This window comes from Malaya genurostris, chromosome 3 (genome assembly GCF_030247185.1).
Source record: "Malaya genurostris strain Urasoe2022 chromosome 3, Malgen_1.1, whole genome shotgun sequence".
Classification (NCBI taxonomy): Eukaryota; Metazoa; Arthropoda; class Insecta; order Diptera; family Culicidae; genus Malaya; species Malaya genurostris.
Window position 1 is genome coordinate 131,076,496 of NC_080572.1, and position 11,032 is coordinate 131,087,527.

At 37.5% G+C, this 11,032-nt stretch overlaps 1 protein-coding gene across 3 annotated transcripts in view; it reads right to left on the bottom strand.

The window, feature by feature from the left end:
* LOC131434746 (uncharacterized) overlaps positions 1-10,403 on the bottom strand; it is a 95,864-nt gene extending 85,461 nt beyond the window's left edge. For 2 of the 3 annotated variants that reach the window (XM_058601821.1, XM_058601823.1), the window contains exon 1: positions 10,106-10,403. The gene's annotated coding sequence lies outside the window, so the exon portion shown is untranslated. The other variant, XM_058601822.1, reaches the window with a different exon arrangement.
* Positions 10,404-11,032: the final 629 nt, after the last annotated feature.

An 11,032-nucleotide genomic window follows, 5' to 3' on the forward strand; every position in this document is an offset into this window, starting at 1 on the left:
CCAAACATTTTAGAAAAGTTTAATTTTAAACCATTTGAGATTATGTCAGACAACTGAAAATATTATCATAAAATTGCGATCATATTTCCGATAGCATGTCGCAAGAATTATGTTGATTCATTAGATACAGCAGGAGATATTCACGATCAAAAATTTATCACTCTCTCAGAGGGTAAATTTTGAAAAAGCTCCCCATAGTAAAGTAAGTCGTATTCACGACAAAAATAAAAACGTGCTTAAAGGGGCACTTTTCATGACAAGTAATTTGACCCGATAGTTCGTTCTCAGCGCAGTCATGAGAGCTGTTATTTTACCCATCAAATTTCGCATCCCGTATGCATTATTATTGCACTGATTCATATAGCGGCGGAAGCCTAAGTTCGGGTCGAGACACCAGATAAGCTGATGCTGATGGCAATGTAAATTAACTAGCAAGGACCATGACGAAACGCGGAAGAACAAAACATAAACAAACGCCAAAAAGGATCGATAACAAATATCGGTCAGAACTTGCTCTCGGAGGGTTGTGGTAATAAAGTCATAAATGCGTCTCTAATGATGGATGCAACAAATCGACGATCTAGCAACCGTCATGGAAATATTTGGTAAAATAATTAACATGCTCTTCAAGCATACAGATAAGGTGCCGCATATGTTTAGATAGGACGGCTAAGCAAGATTTGAACTTGAAACTTGAGCCTTCTAAGAGGGCACTTGCAGCCGTTAGGGAATAGCGAGGGATAACACGAAATGCAAGTGTTATCATCTGATCAAATTTTACGTAGTAGTGAGGCACCAGGAATTTGTTTACCCGTGCTGACGAATAGCAACGTCAGCACCGAAGGAGAAAATGAGATAACAATAAATGTTGCAATGCGTGTCGTGCAACATTTTCATTTCTATTACGAAAAAATGTATGTATATATAGTTTAAGAAAATTGAAAATGAAGTAGTCTTAGATTCTACCGTCAGTGTTTTGAGTCACCCAAAGTAGAAAGAAATTCTGAAGGACGTCACTACCAGCCGTTTCACCAATCGCCAACCAAGAAGGAAGCCAGGACTACAGGGAAGTATCAACACTAATAAATAATCTCTCTCTTTTCAAAATTAGGTACAGTCCGCTGAAGAACCGTAGTCAGCATAAAGTCGTACTCCGCTTTATGCCCTGCTAGTTTCTTCCCGGATATCCGAAATATTAAGCGAAAGGAAAACAATTGTTTTCCGATAGTTTCAAAGCGAATTATGGAATTTTGCGTGGTATTTAACGTCACTGACGAGAAATCAATCTCAGTTCAGCTGACATTTTTTTGGCTCCAGAGAGGAGCGTGTCGCAAAACTCCTTCTAATTCACTTACGATTATTCAGCCTCGGGAATAGTTGTTTTAAACTATTTCAAGGGAAGAGTTTATTTAATAAATCAAGTATTGACAGGAGATATTGTCAACAAATTCGAGATTAGAATCTTCCTTTTGTTGTTAAAAAAATGGAATTTGTTTCTAACCCAAACGGACATTGTCGCCTTTGCACGAAGAAAGATCGCGCATTGGTCGAAATGTTGAAATGTGTTGATTGCGACAGGTGGTTTCAATCATCTTGTGTTGGACTCGATAAACGGCTACCAAGACCAGAAAACTGGTATTGCCCAAAATGTCAAAAGAGGAATGATTCGGGTGGCAAAGATGATGGTTAAAAAAATATTCCGTCCTTTGTCAATATCGACGGGGAGATAACAGCCGTGTCATACTATGATCAGCAGCAAATGTGCAAACACTGCAATGAATTTGTTCATAGTGGAATTTCATGCGTCCAGAATAAGAAACTACTATTACAAAACACGAAGCAGATCAGGCAAACACGTCTTTTAGGGGTTAGCCAAATTTTGTGCTAGGGCACATAACCGTTTTTATTAGTTTTACGTTTCGTCTTTGACTCATCAGTGCAGAGCAGTTCAAATTGAACTGCTTAGTGCTAAACTCGGCAGTTCAATTTGAACCGCTGAGCAGACGTAAAGTTTCTGCTACTTACAGAACACTTTTTGTTTTGCAACGGAGTGCAATGTCTTTTCTGACGTGCCGAACGAAAACGTGTATTCGGGGGTTAGCCAAATTTTGTGCTAGGGCACATAACCGTTTTTATTAGTTTTACGTTACACGTCTTATGCCAAAGTAGTAAAACAACCACCGCGGCAGAAGCTAAGTCAGCAAACTACCGAAAAACCCAAACAGTTTAATACCACACTCCTTGAATCGAGATCACAACCGCTAAACCAGTCACCTCGTATTCGAGATATCTCACCAATACCTCCGTCACAACTGATTACTAAAGACCTCGAAGCAAAACGCCGACAACCAACCGAAGAAGTTATCAGAGAACCGAAACAAACCATCAACAAATCACTATAGGTGACCAGATACGCAGACCAGCACCCAACGACAGTAGAAGCGATGGCAATGATACTGACCGATCAACCAGTTCGAACAACGTCCGATGCTCATGCCGCCGACCACCAGCCGGACAACGGTAATGATTCTCAGTAAACAAACATCTTCTAAATGGATTATAACAGCTACAATATTGCTACAATAAATATAAACACCATCACGAATGCGACAAAATTAAACGCGCTCCATACTTTCGTCCGTACAGTGGACCTTTTTTTTCTTTGTTGTCTTTCTCCAAGAAGTGGCAAACGTACAACTCTTCCTTACAGGTTACAATGTCATCTTCAACATAGACCACTTACGGAGAGGAACAGCAATCGCACTGAAAGATCACATACAGTTCAGTAATGTCGAGAAAAGTCTCGATGGTCGTTTAATAACATTAAAAATACAAAGCACAACATTCTGTAACATCTACGCTCCATCCGGCACTGATGAGAGCTGAGAGAGAGAGAGAGAGTTTTTTTTAGCCACAGCATTCTACCTCCGTCACCAAGGGGCAAATCACTCTACACTCTAGACAATCTCATACTAATAAACTCATGCAATTCCAAAATAATTTTCTCTAATCTCATTTAATCCCAACTAGTCTAGATAAGTTTGGGTAATTTAAAACTAATCCAACCTAGTTTTGCCCAATCTTGTTCGAAGTGTATCTGTCATTCGAGCTCCCACGCAGAGATGCCATTTATACAGATTTATCTGTATTGTACAGATTGTTGCATGCGCATACAGATTTAATACAGAGTACAGATTTCTCCAATTAAGGTAGCGCTTCGCCGTGGTCAAGTCGAAGCGAGACAACTCACTGCTTCCTCTTGCTTTGTCGCCGAAATTTCACTCTAAATTGCAAATTTCTCCAATACTAACCCGATTCACGAAAAATCAAAAACATACGATTGTAAGTAAATGATTTTACTATGCATTTGGCGAAAAATATTAGTTAGAAAGCTTTTCTTTCGCGAGATTTCGTGCGATTTTGCATGCGTTGACATTGTGTGCGTGCGAAAGAATAAGGAAAAACTCATTTATTTTTAAAACTCGCACGAAATCTTTCGATAAAAACGTTTATCAGGCACAGTTTATATACGAATCGATAGAAAAATTAATTATCTAGAATCGTATGTTCTTGGAATTTCCGTTTTCTTTACCGTTTTCAAACAATTTTGGGTAAAGTGCGTGAAACCCCGGGATAGACAGCGAACTCTCGTGACCACGGCGAAGCGCTACCTTAAATACAGATTTATACAGATATCACAAAAAGTAAGAAAGAAACAATGAAACTTTTCCGTCTGAGCGTGTTTGATTGACCATATTGAAATGAATTTTTTTTCGTGCAGCTGTTTAATGATGAACGCTGAAATACATTTATATCATAATTTGAAATCAATTTGAACTGATGTTCGAGGAAGTCATGGCGTCATGAAACTTTATTGTCAGATTGAAAAGTTGTATGACCTGACTTGACGTTGCGTATTGGGCGTTTGAATTCCAAGTCATCATTTTCAAACGAAAAAAGTATATGGATTTACAATTCAATTGTGGTTGATAACAAAAACAATTAAATTTCGTCGTTGAATGTTCTTGTCAGTGCGGCAAGGACTTACGATATAAAGGAATGCTCCTTGCATCTGCCATTCTATAACAATAATCTAATGGAATAACATCATTAAACATCATTTTATTTCCGAAATTTCCTTTCATTAGTGAATACAGATAAATATACAGATACAGATTTTTTATACAAAGCAATACAGATTTTCTATGAAAATATCTGGCATCTCTGCTCCCACATTTACAGCTTCTTATGTCAGAATAATGCTTTTTCAGATCTCGGCTAAACTTCTCTAATCCCATTCTAATCCAGCGAGATCCCTGCTAAACTTTTTTACTCCCGGTAAAACTTGTTTGAGTTCAGACAAAGTTTAGAGTGATTTGCCCCTTGTCCGTCACCATACTGAACACGTTATCTTAGCGGGAGACTTCAACAGTATTTTACGTCAATGCGACTCTTCGGGAAATAACATAAGTTCAGCTCTTCGTATCTTCACCCAACAGACTCAGCTCCACGATGTGTGGGTAAAACTAAACCCACACACGACTGGTCCCACATACATAACACACAATTCGATGTCAAGACTGGATCGTATCTACATCAGCGCTGGGCTCTGCGAACAGCTGAGAAACGTTCACACTCATGTGTGCTCCTTTACTAGCCACAAGGCTTTCACCACTCGAATTTGTCTCCCTAATTTCGGTCGAGAGCCTGGACATGGTTTTTGGTATCTTCGTCCGCACCTATTAACGGCAGAAAATATCGACGATTTTAAAATCAATTGGAAATATTGGACCCGCCAAAGGCGAAATTTCAGATCTTGAATGAGCTGGTGGTTAGAATATGCAAAACCTAAAATAAAATCGCCTTTTCGACGATTTTCCAAGCTATCATACGGTGATTTCTACCGTGAACATCAACGGTTGTATGCTCAGTTACGGGAAGCTTATGACAGCTATTACAGAGATCCTGCAAAGCTATCAATCATCAATCGACTGAAAACTCTAATGCTATCACACCAAAGAAAATTTACCCGTATGTTTGTAAAGGCACATGCATGCCTACTACAAGACTCTATTCACAGAAGAAAGAGAGGTAAGACGTGATCAGGATTACGCATGTGATAGAATTATTCCCGAAAGTGATGCAGAGAACGGTGATTGCATGTGTGAAATAACGACTGCCGAAATTTTATCAACAATTAAAACAAGCGCTCCACGAAAGTCACCTTGTTCATATGGTCTTACAAGAGAATTTTACTTGCGAACCTTCAACGTCATCCACAGAAAACTCAATCTCATCATGAACGAGGCTCTGTCGTCCAACTTCCCCGCCGTCTTCGTCAAAAGTGTTATTGTCTTGGTGAAAAAGAAAAACACAGATGATACAGCTCGTTCATATAGACCAATTTCGCTCATCAACTACGATTACAAACTCTTGTCACGCATCCTCAAGGTTAGATTTAAAAAAATCGTGAGCACCCACCGAATTCTCGGAGACGTCCAAAAATGTTCTAATTTAGAAAATAACATTTTCCAAGCCACACTCTCCCTGAAAGATAGAATAGCCCAAATGATCGAACGTTAACAAAGAGCAAAACTGATCTCTTTCGATCTGGACCATGCGTTCGATCGTGTAAACCGAAGCTTTCTGTTCGGCAACATGTGCGCCATCGGAATCAATCACTTAGTTAGTCGAATTGCTCTCACGTTTCGCCGATATGACATCGTGCCGTCTCCTTGTCAACGGTCACCTATCACCTTCCCCATCCAACGATCGGTACCTCAAAGGAATCCGTTATCTTCCATCCTGTTCTCACTATACTTGGTCCCGCTATTGGCAAAACTGAAAAGTGTGTGCGGAGACGATCTGATAGTAGCTTACGCCGATGATATCACCATCATCGCTACAACAGTCGAAAAAATCGAGAGAATTCTGAACATGTTTACTCGCTTCTCCCGTATCTCGGGAGCTATACTAAATTTAGCAAAAACAACGTCTATCGATGTAGGACTTGTCGACGAAAATCAAATCGATTGGCGGTACCATGGCTAAACACAGCGAATACTATCAAGATTTTAGGCATTATTTTTGCTAACTCCATAAGGTTAATGGTAAACTCAACTGTGATGCTGTAACAGGAAAATTCAAACAATTATTATGGTTACATTCGATGCGCTCACTAACCCTTATACATAAGGTGATTCTACTGAATACATTTGCCACATCTAGAATATGGTATCACCTTTCATCCATTCTTCCCCCGACGAGTGGACACTCAGCCAAGTTGACAGCATCAATGGGAACCTTCCTGTGGCGCAGCATCCCAACACGCGTACCGATGCTACAACTAGCAAGGGATTGCGAACAAGGTGGCCTTAATCTCCAACTCCCTGCATTAAAATGCAAATCTTTGTTAATTAACCGTCACTTAAGAGAGATAAACTCCATACCGTTATACAGAACCATCATTTCTCACTCTATAATACCACCATCTGATTGCCCGTGTCTGAAACTTATACGCCAAGAACTACAACTACCCCCTCTCCAACACCAACTGAGCTGATGATATTCACAACTACTACAAAAAATCTACTGAGCCACCGAAAGTGGAACGAGAGAATCCGAATGTGGGGTGGCGACAAATTTGGAACAATATTCATCGCACACGTGGACTCACATCCAAACAAAAAAGTTATCTGTTCCTCTTAGTGAACGGCAAAACTAAACACAGACGTCTTGTGTTCACCATGCGTCGAGTAGATGGAGAACAGTGCTTGCACTGCAATGCTCCAATCAAAACACTCCAACATAAATTCAACATGTGTTCACGAGTAGTAGTTGCATGGCAGGTTTTAGAAAGAATGGTTTCTCCACTAACATGTAACTGGAGGAGACTAAAATTCACAGATTTGATCAGACCTTTCAACTGAACGTCAGGACAAGCCAGAACGAAATTGCTTAAACTTATTGTCAACTACATAAATTATATAAATGATAGAAATCCAGTTGATACAAATGAACTACAATTTTTATTAGAAAATGATCTGTAAATATTAGACAATTATTATAACCAATAAACTTTTACATACATAAAAAACAAAATCATACAGGGTCCGGCACTCGCAGTGTAACCAACTTCAGACCGCTCGCGCAGCTGACGCACGGACATCAGCTCTCTAGAAATTTGCTAAATGACAGTTCGGAGTTGTATTGTTTACAAGCGCAAGAAAGCATTTTGCCAAAAGTGAACGCGAAAAAAAAAATCTTGACTTGAGAGAGCGAAGGAGTTGCTTCGTTTGGCCGAAAGCGGTCAATTTCCGAACATTGTATTTTCTGACGAGAAAATTTTTCCAATTGAGCAATTCGTAAACTCTCAAAACGATAGGGTTTACTTGACCGACCGTTCATACGAGAATTTGAGTCATCGATTGGCCACCAGGAGGCAGTACCCGCAACAGATAATGGTTTGGGCCGCTGTAACCGCAGATGGGCGCTCTCCAATCGTTTTCATCGAGCCTGGCGTCAAGGTAATTGCGACATATTATCGGGAAAGTATTCTGGAGGTTGCTTTGAAGCCGTGGGCAGACAAACATTTCGGTGGCAGACCATGGACGTTTCAGCAGGACTCGGCTCGGTCTCACAAAGCTCGAGTGAACCAAGAATGGCTGAAAAACAACGTTCCGAACTTCATCACGTCCATACAATGGCTCTCGAATTCACCAGATGCGAATCCAATGGATTTATTCTCTTTGGGCCATTTTGGAGAGCAAAGTCCGAACTAAAACATACACCAGTCTCGAGGCGCTGAAAAATTGTATTGTCCGCGAGTGAGCCTAAATATATGCAAGTCACATTCGGCAACTTGCGATTCGTTTTTTGACCGTCTCAAGGCCATAGTCAAGGCAAAAGGTGGTCATATCGAGCAAAAGTGAATTGATTCTGAATTTTGTATTATTTTTACACATTTTGTACTTTGAATTAAGTAAAAGTAATTTTCCAAACTGAATTTATGGCTTTTTTAATTGGTTACACTTCGAGTGCCGGACCCTGTAGTACTAGCCATGCAATGATTCTGTACGCTTTGAATCGGCTACGAAATCTGTTATAACAGAAAAGCCAAATTCCACACAAGGAATGTAATGCCAAGATTTTGACTAACAATCTCTATGGGATTATCAATTGAAAAAATTTAGACGTGCTGAACATCAAATGCAATAATTTTCTGTTTTCAAGGAATATTACAGATAAATCACACGTTATTACATCGAAACAACGTGTTGAGTACATTACATCACCTTAACTGAAGACTGTATATGATTCTGATATAAAATTATGCCACAGACTAACAGACATGACAGCATGAGTAAATTCTTATAACAATAATTTTTCGTGATGCACTAGTACCACCTATATTGTACTGCGCGAACTATTTGCCATCGGTACACCCCTTGTGTTATGAAAAAGTTTTTTTTACTAGTTGGTTCCCCCTCGTTTGTCAACACCGATCAGCTGCTTGCAGGGATGCCTGATTTAATCATAATATTTGAAAATGAATCGTCACAATAAATTATTGGATTACCTTGATAATATATTAACCTTTTTTTAATTATGTTGGAAGGTAACTATTTAATTTTTTCAACGTTGTTCATCTAGACTGTTTTTGATCGTGTTGGTAATTTTCACCCGAAATTAAGTGGCGGAAGACCAGAAGTAAGTAAACATTGTAACAAAACGGGTTCATTTTTGTATTGCGTTGAAGAACGAGAAGCACAATTCTGTATATAGTTTCGGCAATATGTATTAAATCTGTATCCTGCATGAAATTCGCATGGATGTATACAAATCAATACATGTTGGTAAATGAAAAAAATAAACACAGTCTAGATGACAGAAAGGATGTTTTTGATAGGCTAACGTGGCGCCATCATGCCATATGCGAGTACTGTCCCAACTAAATGTTATTCGAAGTGACCGTTACGATGATTAAAGAATCTAATTTGAGTGTTCTGTCTGTTAGTCTGTGATTATGCATCTTTTCATGTACTATTACAACCTTTAGAACGACACCAAAATTGTTGTGATTTTATATCGCAGCAATTTTGATGTAATATCACAAATGTGTTGTTGTCGTTCTGAAGGTTGTAATATTACACGAAAATTTGCACAATTCGCTATCAGAATGGTCTAATTATTCAGTCAAGCTGATGTAAACTACATAATACGTTGTTTTGATGTAATAACGTGTGATTTATCTGCAATATTTCTTGAAAACAGAAAATTATTGCATTTCATGTTTAGTACGTCTTTTATTCACATTGATTAGTAATCGAATAGAGTTTATTACAATTCTTTACATGCTGTGTGGAACCACGCCACAGTGTGCTATTTTATTTTATGTTGAAATGATTGCTGCGCAAGTATCAATTGATACTTACAGGTATCGATACCTTTTGATACCTTCGATACCCAAAATTTCGGTATCTCCCGATACCCAATAATATATATATATATATATATATATATATATATATATATATATATATATATATATATATATATATATATATATATATATATATATATATATATATATATATATATATATATATATATATATATATATATATATATATATATATATATATATATACATATATATCTATGCCAAAAATTTAACTAAAATTTCCCTTCCTGAAATAATCTGCAATATGTTGGCTTTGGTACGATCGGTCAATCAAGCTAAGTTTATACATTAAATGTTGAATAATTCAGTAATAGGAATCCTTTATTTTTCTGTGTTCACCTATGTTGTTCATATCTTGCTTTTATGACTTTCAAAAGCTCAACATCGCCATTTATACATTCAACCACAGAAAACTTCTAAAATCTCCAGTATGAACTTTACCTCCGATTTCCTGTTACAATTTTCATCCTTGTTTATTGGTGCAAATATTTTAAATATGCATATATATCTCTTTTCAAGGAAATTTATAAATTTCCTTTCATTGATCATCTTGGAACAAAATTCCATCGAAACAACTCCTTGTACTGAAGGATACTGTCATACCAGCAAACTATTGAATTATTGGGGTGCCGTTTCACTTACTTTTGAAATATTATTCGCAGCTATCGGCAATATTCTATTTTTAATAATTCATATTCACATCACATGGATCAACAACTGTCAGTATTGAACGGATTCATTATTGCAGCATTCTTAAAACACGTGGTGTATAGATGTAGTTTGTTCGAAGAGCACCTTAAGACGGTTAGTTATTGCGAAGTAATTAAAATTGGTGTGAATTTGGAACATACTAAAACATTACAATGCGACACTAGATAAAATCACAAATTGCTGTTGAGTATCGTACATAACTGTTCGTAGCAGCAATTGGAAGATTTGATGTTCGCTACGCGCATATGCAACAATTTGTTCCTGAAAGCTTCATTTTCACAGCAAAAAGCTTACTATCGCATAATTTCAGTTAAGGTGGTGGTTAGTTTTAGAGTCTTGTATTATTCTTTGGCGATGAATGATCAAGTTTAAATTTTCAATACTGGTTTATGAAAAAAATACTAATTGCTTAAAAGACACGACCGAGCACGAGGACATTAAAAGATAGAGAAAAGAATAAGGAATAAAAGACAATAAAAATGCAAATTTCAAACTCACTCATATTTAAGTTCTAAAAACACTGTGGACCACTGTTACGAATTTGTAAACTAATGTTGAGATATAATTAGTTTCGAATCCTGCTTGTATTATTCGTTCCGTAAATACTTGAAACATTATGATTTGGAAGAAAATCAACTACCCGGGAACAGCCATTTTGGATTTTAAGAAGATAGAACCTTCAATAACTAATATATATCATCGTCATATAAAATTATATTCATAACAAAAACTTCCGCTTTTGTTCACCGACATATTTTTTTTGGATGCAAAATTGAAGAATGATATTTCCCCCAGATTTTTCCGAACACAAATCTATAATGTAATGATATCTGCTTCTTGGTAAACTGTCTTCGTCGA